We start from the raw sequence: 17,021 nt of genomic DNA, 5'->3' as shown, positions 1-17,021 counted from the left end.
ACTTAGCGATACATATACTTTTAATACTGCATTGAATAAATGTAAGAATATTCTTTTAACTTTTGGTATTTTTTTAAGGCATTCTTATGCACAAAGCATTGAGAGTATATACATTTAAAGCATGCAATCACTTTATGTAGTAGGTGTTTGATGTTAATTGTTGTTGTCTGATGGGAACTCTGAAATCATGGGCAAGCATTACTGACAACATCAGAAGCCAAATTTTGCAAAAAAACACTCAAACTTTGAACTTGAAACATCCAGGATACACCCATCACACTTGTAAAGAGTGTCATCTTCAATCAATATAATGTAATGAGAATTTAAGGAAATAAAATGGATTTGTAAACTGCCGTGCTTTTTTCCTGATAATATCAATGTTTATTCAAGTAGTGCATCTTCTTTAGGTCATAGGAAACCATTTACGTTGTGTGCATACTTTTACGTAAAGTCATTCAATTTTCTTTGTATTAAAATTCAGTCTGTATTTACACAATATAATCTGAGACAGAGAGTAAAATGAGATCAAAGCTGCACAAAAATTGATAAAATATATGGATATGTCATCTTTGATGCCTGGATGTTGTGACGTTGTGAAGAACCTGCACTCATGCAATGACATGGAATCATTGTATTCAGCTGGAACTATACTGTTTGATATAAGACACCAATGTAAGGTAAAGGTATCAGTGGTGAAGGTGGTATTTTTAAGAAACAAAATTGAGAAAAGTGTGGTTAATCCTTTCACTCCATTTTCACAGCGAAAATGTTCAACTATTTCATGGCAAAGAATAGGGATTTAGCAAGGTTATAGAGGTGAAAGGTTCAAGACACTGAAACTCAGATCTTTTGAAATGAAGGACTTATAGATTTGTCATTGACACAAAGATAAGAAAATCAACGTTAAAAGAAAATGAGGTGCTTACTTCTACAATTTTATGACAACCATTAAAATCAAGAACTTCCCATATAAATGATACACAATATACCTGAGTTAACATTCTATGACATGAATCAGCCTTGTTACCATACCAGTAGTAAGTATCATTTCACATTAAGTCACTTCCTAAATGGAATAGCTAACACAGATCCATTAAGTTCTTTGATTTTTATGCACTAATTCACTTTAACAGTTTGAAAAAAAATGTAATTTTTACTCAAATAGTGTTAGTTCTAACACCTACAGTATCTAAAGGCCATAGCATTGCTGCTCAGTACCATGCACCACGGGTGCGGTTGTTCTTGTTTTGTTTCCTCAGGAAATGCGTTATGTATAACATAACCTTTGCCAGATTTCTATCAGTGGTGTCTGTTTATGGTAATTATTTTTTTCAACTGTTTATGATTTATGGATGTGAACTACATTCATCTCCAGGTATACACGTTTGTACCCGGTAAATACATCATACATTCTACCAGTTGGCTTGCATAATTCTCACTGCTACATATCATATTCATACAAGAACAACATGCTGACTTCAGTTACATCAACCCTCTCAATATAAAGGAGTATGTCATCTCATCTTCCTGTAATTTTCACAACAACCAAACTTTAGTCTTGTGTGACTTCAGTTTAGACTCATCAGCCCACAGAGAAACAACAAGTTGTCAATAACATTGTGTACTACATACGTACCTCAACACCAGAGATATATTGACCAGATTATTAGCAACAGCTGACAAAAACACAAACCAGTCACACAATTTGTAATCCTCAATCATCAAGCACCTCTTTCAGATATCACAAACAATTTTGAATATTGTAATCTCAAACACGTTTTTCTGTCTGGTTTCATGGTTTTCCTTTAGAATTTCCAGATATCTGATACATCACCTAGATGTGGTCAAAATATTCCTAGCTTGGGTGACTCTCTCACAAAAGATGTTTTAATTCTAAGGAAAAGTCCTTCCTGTGACTTTGTTATCAAAGTTCATGAATATTCACGATCATGACCAATAGCCATCAAAATATGCACTGCTATGCATGGAAATTGTTTTTCAATGTATCAGTCTGGAACCATATGACCGCTAAGCTATACAAATTTGCAATTTTTAGTGTAGTAAACTAAGAAAGTTTTCCACTTGTCTTATTTCTGCTGATATATCCTGAGTATTTTTCATCAACATTTCACCAACAAGCACATTTCATGTTGGTTTTGCTTGCCTTGGTAACTTATATACAACAAAACCTGGATAAGAAGTTTAAGATTGGGTTAGTTTCCGTGACTTGTCACTCAGCCATGCAACTATGTACTAACATATGGTGTTGTTCTCTGGCACAGAATAATCACTAAAGCAGGCATTCTGGGTAGGAATATCATTACAGTTGTGGATTCTGATAAGAAATACAGGGATCTTGTGTTAAGTAAATATTAAATAGGTCTAATGTAGTTTTTCACAAAATCAAACTGGACAAATAACTTTATATGATTTTGCTGATATTCATGGACAGAGGTCAAGCATTTATATTTTACATCATTTTAATATCTTCTTATCTGTTGTACGGGTTGATCCGGTATCATTGATGTCAACAGTCTCAGGGGCAAGCAAATCTTTTATGGACAAGCATCAGAACAACAGTATTTGCCGGCCATCAGACTTGTGAAATTAGAGTTAATCAGAGTGGTCTGAGCAAAAAGCTTGGTGGTATTTCAGCCAAGATCACTGCATTTGATCAACCTAAAGACATTGAACACTGTCTTGGAAATCTGAAGAACTCCATGGGAAAACCAGCTTTACCTGGTACTTCCGACAAGGTTCTAATTTCTTTTCTGGTACACATAATCTCAACTCTACAGTACAGGAATATAAAGTTTTCCCTGGGAGATCAGGGATCTCTAGGAATCAAGCTTTCCTGGGAAATCTCACAAGCATCTAGTCCCTTTGTCCAAACACCACAACTTTCCAGAGTAAATCCAAATACATATACATGTCACATTTTCCACATAACTTGTTGGTGGGCACACAGTGACAAATGAACAGTTTGCTCACCACATGTGTGTGACCAAGAATACTTCACATTTGTCTTCCAAATGTGCAATACTATATTGAAATTAAAAAGTGTGCAGATTACACAAAATATCACATTTCATATATTTCCTTATTATTTATTTATTGGATACACTTTCCTCATTTTAGCATCACAGGTAAGAAAATTAAGGATATGGCATATTTTTCTCTACTGAACGTTTTATTGGAGTTTCTGAAGAAAGTTGGCATATAACAGGTTTTACAATATCTGGAGGGTCCATATTGCTCAGAACAATACACAACAGATGTACATGTACTGTCTACAGTAGTTTTCTTTGAAGCACTCAGCACTTTGCACAGTAAGTTTCCTGGAATTTACCTAATAAATATCAGTAGACAGTGGTAATATAGGAGAATTTCATTTTCTATGTTTTTATGCTAACTTCAATGGTAGTATCAGAAAACAGACCGGGCAATGTGATGTCAATGTGTTTGTACTGAACCCTGTGCCATGCAAACCAAACACGTACAATACATCACTTCAGTTCAACACAACAGCCTCTTGACTCGGCAAAAGCTGATTCCATTCAAACACTGTATGATACAAAGTTTTAAAAGAGAAGTAGTGAAATTGAAATAATACAAGAGCCAACCATGTCAGGTTTCTTTACTGTCATGCTAAGTTGAACCCCAAACCCCCAAACCCCCAAACCCCAGGTTGAACCATCAAAACCAAGCAACCAGAAGGAGCTCAGTGGCTCAATTCTAGGATGATGTAATACCATGTATCATATTTATCTGTGTAAGTGCCGAGGCCAGGATCCGGAGCATGTAATTTTCTTTTTGGGGTTGGGTGCTTTAACCCTGACCAGACTCCAAAATATTCAAAAATGATTGATTTCATTGTCATCGAAAAGGAAATATGCCACACATGCCATATTATTCAAAATAGGTTATCAAAGTTGTTTAATGTCAAACGTAACAAATGGCACTTCTAAAGTGCAACCAAACATGAAGTGAGAACAACTTATGCAACCACAAAATATAGAATGAATGAGACTGATATAATGATTTCAAAACATCTTTTATTTCACAATTCCCCTGAAGAAATGAAAAACCAGAGTGAGCACTTGCCGGAATGCTAACTCAATTTGAAACTTTCATCAAAAGTTTTGGGTCCGGTGTTTGCCCTATAGCATGGGTGCTCATGAGAAATATGGTGAGTCTGCATTAACAAAATAATACCAAGGATGCAAAGCTGTTGTCATCAACAACAAAGAGTTTAAACAGTGTTTACATGGTCCTTTAAATCATAAGTTACACCACACCTGGTTGACAGCTCCCTTTAAACTTTGCTTCAAAAAAAACACGGAACTGTCTAATTTGTCAGGCTTAAGTAATTGACCAGAGTCTGGCTTTGTATCTGCCGTTCTGATCTGAAAGAGACCCGACCAGGTGAAACAGAGTTCATCTGTCCAGAATATTGACATTACATCATAAGTGCGATGTAAATCATGCGGTTGCTGTGCGTGGTCAGCACATGGAGTTTAAAGATTAACTCACGCTATCATGCCACAATTGCATCAGCCAATGAGCAACAAGGCCATCATTTACCATTTCACAGCTAGCATTTCGCCATTTTGAATGACCAATATTTTGGAGTTTTGGCACTTCCCCCGGGTCAAGAAACATTCACGTCTTCAGAAATAAAATTGAGAAATAGAATATTCTTTATGTAGATGAGTAGAATGTGGAATATGCTAATACTCTCAGTGTGTTGAAAGATTCTCAGCTTTAGACAGCAACTGCTGGCTAAATAGTCATGTATTTCTCATAGGTACAGGAAATTACACCACGTGACTGCTTTCTTTAAATGTCCTAAAATTACGTTTTATTACTATTTTTCCAGCATGTTTCAAGATGCTGATACAAAGTTGATGGAAGCATTTCAAAAGAACAATAAATGTTCCAGTAGATTTGCTTCTACAACAACCTTTTCTGAAGGACTGTCTGTTTCTGACACTGACTGTGTTGTTTTGAGGATCAGTGGTAAACACAGAACACAGCTACTCTAGTTAGTTTCAAGTAATGTGCCACATAGCTCCACTTCCTTTCACATTTTTTGGGTATTTTCTAGTATTATTGCTGTTCAGTCTCTAAAATATAGTCTGTTCTTGAACTCTAAAACTCATGTCTAGATGTTCACAGTTTAACTTGTCAAATACAGATTGTACATGTGTCATGTCCAAAAGTCATTCTTCTTGACGGAGTTTTTTCACTTCAGTCTGAATTCACTTGTCAAAGATAACATAGCCTATTACACACTGCATGGAGTTGGCAAGGTTGATTCTCAAACAAGTAAACCCCCATTGCATGCGGGTATACATGGGATTTGGGTACAATGTGCAACATGCTATGTGTACACAAGCTGCTGCACACTGTAAGTGAGTGCCATTTTGAGCAAACTGTACCCAAGTCAAATGAATACCTAACTGTGAAGGGATTTTTGCTATTACAATATGTAAACATCTGTGTTTATAGTTTTGAAAGCTGTTTCCTCGGTAGTTTTAGCACAAACAAAATGGATAAAGCACAATCTAATGCAGCAATGATCATCGAAAGAAAATTTGAAACCTGGAACCCAACATTGTTGACGCAAAGGCTGCATAGGACACATACTCGGTGATGGTAGTGGAAGCGACACAGACGACAAAGGGCAGATCGTCCATGTAGCCGACACGAACACGAAGTGTCTGTTACCGGCTACCAAAAACTATGAAAAATAGTAAAGAATGAGCTACAAAATCACTATCAGTTTTAAGTTGCAGGTAGAATAAGTATGTACCTTTGTAAAAAATACTATAAAAATAGTAGAAAGTGAAGAACCAGCTGAAAGTTAGTTGAGGAGACCTTGACCGCATATCATTTGCATCTCATTGTCGGCTACATGGACTGTGTGCCCGACAAAGAGTAACAGAGGTGATTTGGTGAAAGGCAAGCCAAATGCTTTCATTTGGCAATTCTGAGAGCAACATTCAAAACAGTTACACTGATCTTGAGATTAACTGCATGTATTTCATCATTTAGTTACTCTTAACACGTACTTTTCTTGCAATCTAAGTGCTCCGGTCTCAGCATTAAGCTTCTATGCTAGGTGAGGGGACTGTTTTAGCAATGGAACAAGTTTTAAACCACGGCTGGTGTGAGCTCTCATCCAATCAGAAAACTCCTTGACATGCCTGCTGGTATAATATCAGTGATATTTCAATATTGAAGAGAAAAGTAAGAAATGCAATTTGTTTTAACAAACTTTATTGAAATGCATCAGAGAAAACAACAATGAATGTTATTCTACTGTCACTCTTATATTCACAAACCATGTTCAATCTTGTCAATTTGAAACTGTGAATAATGCACAACAATAACAATTCCCGACAAGAATGATCAGTGCAGAGCACTTAAATATTAGATATGAAGACAAATGAAAGAGATACACAAATAATTTTGGAACAAACTTAATGTAAGGCCAAATTTTGATTAAACATAAGAAAATTGATCCCAAAAATTTCCACAGATATCGTCATCATCATTTGATCATCACCAGAAGATGTTAAAGTGTTAGAACATACAGTACAAACTACATGTAACATTCAAAGCAATTACGCAAGAAAGTGATGACTATGTTTTCACCCAAAAGTAAGAAAGTTTGAGCTAAGTAGTAAATTTTGATATTGTTCGTACACGTGTAATTCATGTCATCTCTACAAACCTACCATCTAAATTTGAAAGCCATACTGACATGTGCTTATGGAGAAAATATACCGGTATCTGTCATACAAATAAGCAATTTCATGACCATTGGACCACAACTGAACAGAATCATCCATAGGAATATACACATCAAACTTGGAAAGCTATCAGAACACTGCTTTCACAGTAGGGTAATTTGGAAGAGAAATGAGAATAATTTCTCTAAAATATAATGTATGCAAATTTTATGCAAATTTCAACAAATCTGAATGAAGATGCCCCCAGGAACACAACCACCACATATCCATGTAACTGGAACACTGATTATTCAGATGAAGTTCCGCATACTAAAAGGTTAACACTAGATATCAGATACCGGATAATGAATAAACAATGCTGATAAGCTCTGTACCAATGACAGTAAAGCTAGTAAAAATAATCAAAATATGATATAGTTTTGGTTTCCATAAAAGGCACATCATGGCAGATAACCTGCGTTCTGAGTCACGCGACTTGTCATGATATGCTGGCCGAGTTGACAAACTTTTACCACCTGGCTTCTGACCAAGGATGTAAGGTTCCTGGGTTCAACAGAAGACCTACTTTGAAAGCCACATTTTGGATAAAAGACCAGATGAAATCTGTGTACACTGTACAGTCAAATATTCAAAACACCCACACAGTTACACAAGCCAATGACATGACTTGAGAGACATTTGTCAGACAGATAAAAGGACATAAAACAACTAAAGAGAATAGGACAAAAACTAAAAGAAAGGCACACCATATCATACTCCAGTCAGAAAGTTACACTCAGCAACCAATCATAAAAACCCAAACAGGTATGTTTTATATCATGATTTTACCTCACCAAGTTACAATATTTCTTCAGAACACATTCACACAAGTCAAAGTATATATACAATTGTACAATGATCATATTACCAAATATCATAACCAGACTTTGAGTGTAAATGTTCATGTAGGTAGGCAAGAAAAAAGAACATTGTGTTTACATTGTGTTCAGATTACAATTCAACACTGTCCTAAATGGCACGTTCCCATGTATTTGTCTTGTAAGGAATTCTAAAGCAAGCATATTGCTACATTATCGAGGATTGACATGATATTCTTCAGAGTTCTTATTTTTCATCATCCTTGCTCAAGTTTTTGCTTATGATGAATTTGTCACATGAGACATATGTCAGCAAAGGTATGAACATGTCCTCTTGCACTGAGAAATAGGCTGAGGAAAGACATGCATGTCAGCCAACAAACACACTAAAGTACGGCACACAGTACAAGACAACACAACCATTCAAAGCATCTGACAAACAAAGTTGTATTCAAGAAACGAGAAGTCATGAAGCATAATAATTAAGAGTACTTCACTTACTGAAGTATTTCAACGTCTCCTCTGCAAGGTCGGGTGAGAGGTCATAGACAGCTTCCTCCTGCTCCGCATGAGCACTGGAAGCAGAGTGCTTCCAGTCTTCGTGATCGTAAGTTAGATTTGTGATTGTATCCGCCCGTAATTTGTAAAGAGGTATTTTCTCCTCCAATAGACTAATAATCTCAACTTCAGGGATATTAGAACTGTTGCACACATCTAAAACAGGAAACGAAAAATTGTTAATTATGGTTAATATTCTGCTTCTTCAATGTAAATAATTTTTGTCAGTGCCTGGAATCAGACAGAGGTCAAAGTTCATCAAATGTTGTCAACACCTCTGAGTTCAATTTAATGTCTGACCGCTAAACTAGCACTCACTTGTTGACTTGCTCTGGTGTTTGCTTGCATATTTTTGAGATCAGGTAGTCAATACTGAGTCTCTAACAAGAACAAAGATTTGTTCATGAAATTATGTTATGCATCTTTTCGAATCACCACTTGGAATTTTCAACTAATATTAACAATACACGTTGCACATGTACAGTACGTTGGTATGTCTGGTGGCAACTTGAAAACTGTGGAAATTACTGAACAAGCACCATAGCTTTTTCACTATACTCAAGTCTAGTGTCTGATGCATTGTGGGTAATCTCATAAAATCTCCCCTGGCATGAGATTCTGTGAGGAAAAGCTTTTCAAAGGTAAGCAGACACTCAGAAGAGAGCCTGCAGCAATTTCGATTCAGCAGTGACCGGGAGAATTAAGATGCTGACCTTTCACATCCATTCAAATGTTTTTGATTTACCTGCAGTGGCACAGTACATTTAATGTTAAAGTAAGATTGTGGACAGAAATCAGGTGATTCAGGTAAGAGTAGCTCCTATATATGACAATATACACATAACTCCACAATTTGTCTTAATTATCTATTTTGAAAGCAGTATACTAATTTAGTGTGCCACAAACACAAATAGTTCCACCAGACTATTTTTTGGTCAAGCCAACATTGTGAATATGTTAGATTTGCACATAAAAATATTCCAATTATGCACTAGCCTGTATAAACAAGTAAAGTTTTGGAAATGTACTATTTTATCAAAAGACTTAGTGTATAACAAGTACTGTTTCAATATTATCTCAATCATGTTATTTGTTTTGAAAAGTTATCAAACCAATGCAAGCCGGAAATATGATGTTGGTATTTGTTAGAGAGCTGTCCTCGAGATTTCACTCACTGTGCTAGTGCTACAGCAAGAGTTTTAACCCCTGAAAAGATATTTTCTGTAAACATAGAGACTGAATCTGACCCTAAGCGGGAAAGTTCAGTGTAAATATCTTAAAACATTTGCACTCTCTATCAATGGAGAATGGTCCAAAACAATGCTTGTTTGACAGGCTGTAACTGTTGACAAAACACTGCACTCAAAATCCACCAGAGTTGATGAAGCGCCCTCTATAGCCCACAGCACCCTTGAGAAGGTGAAGCCACAAAGTATCTGCAGTGTTTGAGTGTTTGAGATTTAACTCCCCTGTACGCATGTATTTCTGATCCCTGTACGCTTTGATTAAGTGGAGTCTAGCAATATTGTAACTTGCAAAAGGCAATTGGTAGCTGTATGGTGTACTACATATGCAGTACAAATGCCAAACTGCATTGAAATGCTGGTCAGCCTAAATAACATGATCAAATTTGATGTGCATAATATAATCTTAAATATTATTACACGTGTAAAAGATTTGCCAATGTTGCAATATTTTTTTCATTCAGATCTTTACAAATGTGTATGAAACAAAAACTCTGTTGTGTTTGGGATTCTACAATTGCTACTAGCAGCAAATGGAGAGAGAGAGAGAGAGAGAGAGAGAGAGCATACTCAAAGACAATACATGATCGTGATGTGTATACCTGGGGAGGCCCCAGCAGTGGCCTCGCTGCCACTCGGTCCACTCTCTGCAGTGACATGGGCAAAGCATGAAATGAAATGAAATCATCAAAAACCAATCAACAACACAAAATACATGTACAAACATAAAAGCATTCTTGGTAAACTCTGAAAATCAACTGCTGATGAAAAAATGGAAGGCAAACTTTGTGAACGTCAAAACAAATGATTAACAAAGCAAGTGAAAGACAAACCAGTGAGTTTCTTCACAAGATAATTGATATACGGTGCAGAGGAAAGAGCAGAGTAAATTCTGGAAGCTATTCAGACTACAGTGCTTGCAGTGCAGTGATTTCATGAACACAAATACAAAGTGCATGTAACTGGCAGGAGTTGAGCGATTGTGGATAATTCAAATAGATGGACGACAAATGAACTACATCTGCAAAATCCCCTCCCTTAAATGACAGGTTGAAAGTGCAAATCCAACAATGAAATACTGTGACTTAAACTTCCCCCAAATACGTCACATTAGTGAAATAGATGGCCATAAATTGGAACTGTATGCAGATTTTTAAGAAACTAGATTTTGACACAAAATCGTGATAATGACTTAGTACTATGCACATATATATACTTCCTTGATGGAACTTCAGCATATTGATGATGTGACCCTGAGCCCCCTTTCCACAAAAAACACAGTGAGTTTCATTTGTGATGCACATGCTTTACTTATCTACAGTGAGGTGAAAAAGATCCTTTTGTTTTTTCCCATTCACCTATGAGGGCGCTCTTGACTTGCAGTTTTTCCCATGGCAGAGAGGGTGTTCATCAACTGCCAGAGACCCTCACTATGCAGTGCGGCCCTACCTTTTTGCATCTCCTTGTGGTTTCAACAATCACGCTTAGTGAAGCCTAGCTCAGTTTGCTGATGTAGCTTGCAGAGTTCACAATGCAATGCCTTGTTCACTTGATTGGCCTGGGCTTGGCTGGATTATTTACATGTAGGACACATCAGTGCAAGCAGCACAGTAAACAAAAGCCGTGGAAGAGTCTAGTTCATCTTGTGAATTAGGGAAACCTTACAGCGCCCTCAAAGTACTGGACTGCCACTTTTTTCAGTCATTGGAACATACTCCTTATTTGCATACCATACCACTTTTAATATGATAAAGCCGTATTTCACTTTAGTCACTAGTGCAATTTATCTCTGAGAACTTAGCACAAGTCCTAACTGTTAAACAGTTCATATAACTTTCGTTATTGTGTACATTCACTATAGGTTATTTTCACATTATCTTCAACTGATACGACTGCCATCTCACCTGTAAGGGTACTGGCTTCTTTGAAAACTATGCCATTGTCGGGACTCAGCTCACTAGCAAACACCTCCTCATCGTCAGACTGAATGGAAATACTGGGTATCTGCTTACAAGCCAGTTTGACAGGCTAAAGTTGGCGGTGGGTGTCACCGATACACTACCATGCTCTGCCTAATATGGCTAGTCTCACTCACACACAGCACAGGGAAAAAAACAAACACAGCAACGGTATGGAAGTGTGATCAGTAGCACCTGTGTGGCAATCAGCTGACTTGTAGGATATCTGCAAGACAAGAACAGATACAAATTCATGAGATTGAAGAATATAAACCGTTTCAGAAATGGCCAGTTTGTCATATACATGTAATGTAATTATGTGTCAAACAATGATGATGACGTTGTGTTTGTAACAAACCCCATTACACAATATTATAACAAAGCCCACAACACAATATCTCTTGGAGAAGGTATTGTACAGTGTACTTGCCAAATGAAAATCCAAATTTCCATGAATTTACGATTATATTTTTGTACGTACTGGTATTTGCATAGTGTGCCTTATGTCAGTACAGCCACAGATTATGATTGACTATTTCATAAGAATGAAAGTAAATAGAATATACAAGTACTCTACAAATACAGCATTTAACATCGGTTGATGCAGCATAACTAGGGAATTCTAAGGAACATACATGTATTTAGTTGATCATATGTGCTTGAGTAGCCACCCTAGCAGTTTAGTCCTAATATTACCTAATCTATCACAGTTTCTGATCTGAATGAACAATTTTTGTGATGAAAGACTTGCACATAAATGAACATAACACATGAGGAATAGCACTACACTTTAGATTCAAAGTAACAGATTTCCCCCAACTTTTGCTGCTTTCCTTTCTGACAGAAATAGCTTTAGTTTCTGACAGAAATCCATAGCTGTCAGAAAGAAGCCAATGTTTACTTTAATGAATGAAGCGCAAAGTATCTTTTTATCTATAAGACTGTTTCTGAAAGCAAGCACACACTTCTAAATCAATAGCATCATAAACGAAGGAAAATATAAGAATGGCCTCTAGAGGGATTTATAATTTACCGTATCAGTATGACCTCACGGCTGGGGGAACGTGGTCTTACCCCAGTCCCTTGCTAATATTTGAAAATTTACAGAGATCCTTGTACAGAAAACAAAACATTTTTACTTTGCAGATATGAAAGGATAAATTTCAATTTTAAATCTTAAAATCATAGGAAAAACAGAATTCATTCTGGTGAGGATGTTACCAAAGAGAAATTCACACTATAAAAGCCATAATCAAGCTCCTGAATCCATGCATATTCAAGATACAAATCACTGTTCAGATTTTGTTATGAAATATTTCTTGTTAAAGAACTTGGCAGCATTTAGACTTCCAGTAACCACTTTTAGTATTTTACTTAGTTACGGAAAAGTTCAAATGTTAAAATTTCATTGTCAGATTTCCTAGGGGAGGGGAGGGGGTTTGAGGTCAAATCAAACGAGTTGTCATATACATGTTTTATCAACTGTCCCTTGTACAAGGCAGTGTGAGAGCAAAGTTATCAGTTGTCAAATTCAACATATTGAGTTACTGGAACAGCAGGACTTCACACTCTTTTGAAAATAAAGTATGTGTAGAAATATGCTTCATATCAGCAGGTCAAGTACATGTACACTGGGAAATGCTAGAACCGAATACTGTACATATACAATTCTCATGGCAAGCACACCATAGGGCGTACGTACATGTACCGGTACATATGATATCATACGATACATGTGACCTTTCAATTTTCTAAAATTTGCAAAATACATTTACATATGCATGACTTGTAATTGACACCAATATACCGTGATAGTTTTGCAAACTGGTTCAGAGGAAATTGAAACGCTTCTGTAATATCCCGTTACTTTAAATATCAACACAACCAGCTTGATAAACAAGGACCCAATATGTTAAGAGAAGCCTTACGCTAAATGAAAGGTATTATTGTACATATGGATTAGCTGTGTTCAGTGACAGTAGAGCTTTATGTTCAGCAGCATGTGACAGAACAATATGATAAATAACATAATTATTTACATACTGTGAATATTTCATTGACTGTCAATGAAACACATGATTAATGTTCCTTCTTCTATAAACATTCATGACACATTTTATTTGTACAGAACTGATGAGGTCATCGACTTTCTGCACCTGTCTTGCATTTATTTTGGAAGTTATTAACACAAAATAGACTACTTTTAAAAATTCAATTTCCTTATATCGACATTATTTTTTTATTTATTCATTAAACCTTGTTTAACGAGGGTAGCCTGGTAAGCTTCAGTAAAGATGCTTATCTTCCCCAGGGCCCTCAAATGAACATACAAACTGATACAAAGCAGAACAACATGAAACATGACTAACAAAGCTAGAACAATATAATGCAAAGAAAAAAGTGGCCAGGAGTCACCACCTGCACACAGGAGAAAAAAAAATGCACAATCACACTAGATAACAAAAACAAATTTGACAAGAAAACTAAAACTCACAAACACAAAAATTATACCCAATAAGCTTTCATGCAACCAAACTGCTTGCCAGTGTCCATCTACCATGTTACTGTTACCAGATGTGACTCCAGCAGCTGTGTATGGAAGGATGGGCTATCAATTTCACACAAAACAGCTCATATCAATCAGTCATATACATGACAGAGTAAAGGGCACATACAACCAAGGAAATATAAATGATGAAAATGTTACTGCAACAAATTAGGATGTCAAATAAATCAGCATACCCATAAATGGATGGTAAAATTTAAAATATGGAAACATCATCTTCCAAATGACATTGACAAAGTATTTATTGTTGATAGATTTCTGCTGAGCGCATATAGTGGGGAAAGAGGAAATTTACAAAGTTAATGAAATGACAGTTTATTATTACTAAAATTAACTTTTTAGGATTCTGAAACTACAGTACAAATAACACACAGGGTATACACATTGTTTCTATTGATAAATGTAATATAATATAATTACATTTAAAGGCATCACATTATGACTTCACAAAAATTTCATTTTCTATTATTATTTTTAATTGTATTTATTTCTTCATTATTTATTAATTTATTGATTTATTGATTTATTCATTTATTTATCATTGTGATTGACAGGTACGTAGACAAGTATATTGTGTGAAACTGACCTACTGCATCACTACAATACTGTACTTACATCATGTATTTTCATTTACTCTATAAAAGCAGAAGTTCCAGAACAATGTCACAGCCAATGTGCAAATGACTTCAGAATTTTCTTTTAAACTAAAGGACAATTTTACATATTACCAGTATTGGTATGTGCTTTACTAAAGAAATTGTCAAGAAATCCTCAATAGTGACTAACACAGTTCAGAAATATTGGCTTGAGGGCAGACAGTCCACGACATAACATTTGTCCTATTGATATATGTGTTTGCTAGGACACACAAATTACACTGTGAGTAATTACAACTGCACATGTAACATATGCAGATTTCACAACCAGGGAAATTTTCCTCCTTGAATTACGAGTACATTTACCATACAGACTGTCACTGTATTAAGTGATGAGTTTACACATAGAAATGGCTGGGCCTGAATGAGTGTTTACCAAAGTTCATTTCTTTAGGTCACAGTAAAGTGACTCTGTTTAGGTGCAAAATCTATGCCATGACAAAATACACATACATGTACCTAGTATACTATAATATAACAGCATATGCATCTATGACAGATGACTGCAAACAACATTTGAAAAAAGGAAATTATATTTTGCTAATTTTAGTTGTTCACCAAGCTGTCATTTCAATCTAATCTTAGCCTTTGCAAAATGCAAACATTTGTCTTCACTATCAAAAATATAGAAATTAATAAGTACAAGCCTAGCCAGTGCTATGTAAATATGTTACATTATGCAAATTAGTTATATTTCTGTTAGTTTCTATAAATAGATTCAAGGTTCCCTGTTGGGTGTTTCATTTCCCCGGGAAAATCCGTACTTATACAATCAGGCATAGGACATACAGTATCCTCTTTCTATATTTCATTCAATGTGTAGTATTGTTGTTATATTTCCTTACAGGTTTCAAAGTTTCAATACAGAGAAACACAGACAAAAAAAATATTAGTATATTCTTCGGGTTAATCAAAGCCAATGTATTATATTTACTTTATCGTTTACCATTAACTATAAATTATGTAATAAAATCACTTTTGTAAACAAACAATTCATTTTTAATCCATACATGTACATGTAGGTACACTGATGTATCATGGAATATGTCTACGTGACAAATAAAAATCCAAGACAACAAATCTTAATTTGATAGTTTCGCTTCACTGTTTGATCACCATGGAAAAGCTGAAATGAAAGTGTAAGTTCATGAACTATTGTATGATTATGAATATTCATTTATGATTTTTCCCTTACAGTTTTAATGTAGCAACATTTCTACATGATGATCCACAGAAAAATGTTTGGGTGAAAAAAGATATCTGCATAATGCTATAATGCTAAATACCCTGTCATTGAATCCTGTTATATTTTAAAATCAATGTTGACTTATTAAATTATTTGCATAACAGTGTGGTTGGGATGTACATGCAGCTGTGGTGAAGACAAAGTACATATTTTCAATAATCAGACCGATGGCTTATGTGATTCATATCATCAATATTTTATGTTCCTTTCAGCAAATTAACACAAAATTGAGAAAATTTTGCCATTTTTTAAACATTAATTGGTTCAGGGGCCCAACTAACATACCCGGTACATTGTAGCCTTACCCATTTCCAAGACTCATAAAAGGAAATACAAACATGTACTTTATTTATTTATTCATTTTATTTTGTTAGTTTCATTTATTTATTATTATTCATTTGTCTATCATTTATATTTATTTATTGGTTGATTGATTTATTGATTTGGGTTTTATTTGGTTTTGTTTTCACTAACTTCATCAGAGTACTCACATTCTACCTTCCAGCATTCCTCTCAGCCAATCAAATCAATAGAGGAAGGGTTGGATTTTATTCTGTTCTGTCATTCCCAAAGGTCACCACCAAATTTTCAGTGTTTACATCATACAGCAAAGGGCTTTATTCATAATATAAATCATTTACATTTTGGGAAACATTTTCTTGAAATTTTAAGAGCGGGCATTAGTATAACTTCCTTTTCTATTAAAAAGGACAATGACACCTAAATATCGCTATCAATACCCAAATCTGATATCTACCAGTGTATGGTTAACCTTCATGACAACACATTTGTATAGATGTACCGGTACACTATCAGAATCTTATTTACAAACTGGGGAAATTCTTCTACCCTGGCACAGTTAATACATGTATGGAAGTTCACACTATTAAAATGGCTGCTTTCATATATGCTAAAGGCATCTATTGAAGTTCTTAGCGATACTTTGAAAGATGGCAGTAATACCACTTTACAAACAATTCATTTTCATTCACTCTTCAATCTAAAAAGATGGTATTTTTGAAGTCAAATCACATCTAATGTATTATCACACTCAATTGTTGTAATATGAGGTTATTACGAAAATACAACAAAGGATGCATGAGGACATTGGCACAACGTATCGCCCGATGCGAAGCGGAGGGCGATGCGTGGCACCAATGTCCGAGTGCATCCTTTGC

At 35.5% G+C, this 17,021-nt stretch overlaps 1 protein-coding gene and 1 long non-coding RNA gene across 6 annotated transcripts in view; one reads left to right on the top strand and one right to left on the bottom strand.

Annotated features, from left to right (window-relative positions):
• The window catches only part of LOC139144078 (uncharacterized), a 65,618-nt gene that overhangs the window by 27,942 nt on the left and 20,655 nt on the right, over positions 1-17,021 (top strand). The gene's annotated exons all lie outside the window — the stretch shown is intronic.
• Positions 1-17,021, bottom strand: part of LOC139144075 (trafficking kinesin-binding protein 1-like) — an 89,961-nt gene that overhangs the window by 57,085 nt on the left and 15,855 nt on the right. For 3 of the 5 annotated variants that reach the window (XM_070714746.1, XM_070714749.1, XM_070714748.1), the window contains exons 2-3: positions 11,322-11,601; positions 8,117-8,329 (exon numbers count right to left, since the gene is read on the bottom strand). The gene's annotated coding sequence lies outside the window, so the exon portion shown is untranslated. Of the gene's footprint in view, positions 1-8,116; positions 8,330-10,019; positions 10,065-11,321; positions 11,602-17,021 lie in introns of those variants that run through there. The other 2 variants (XM_070714750.1, XM_070714751.1) reach the window with 2 other exon arrangements.

This window comes from Ptychodera flava, chromosome 11 (genome assembly GCF_041260155.1).
Source record: "Ptychodera flava strain L36383 chromosome 11, AS_Pfla_20210202, whole genome shotgun sequence".
NCBI classification, from domain to species: domain Eukaryota; kingdom Metazoa; phylum Hemichordata; class Enteropneusta; family Ptychoderidae; genus Ptychodera; species Ptychodera flava.
This window is presented reverse-complemented; position numbering and strand designations above follow the sequence as displayed.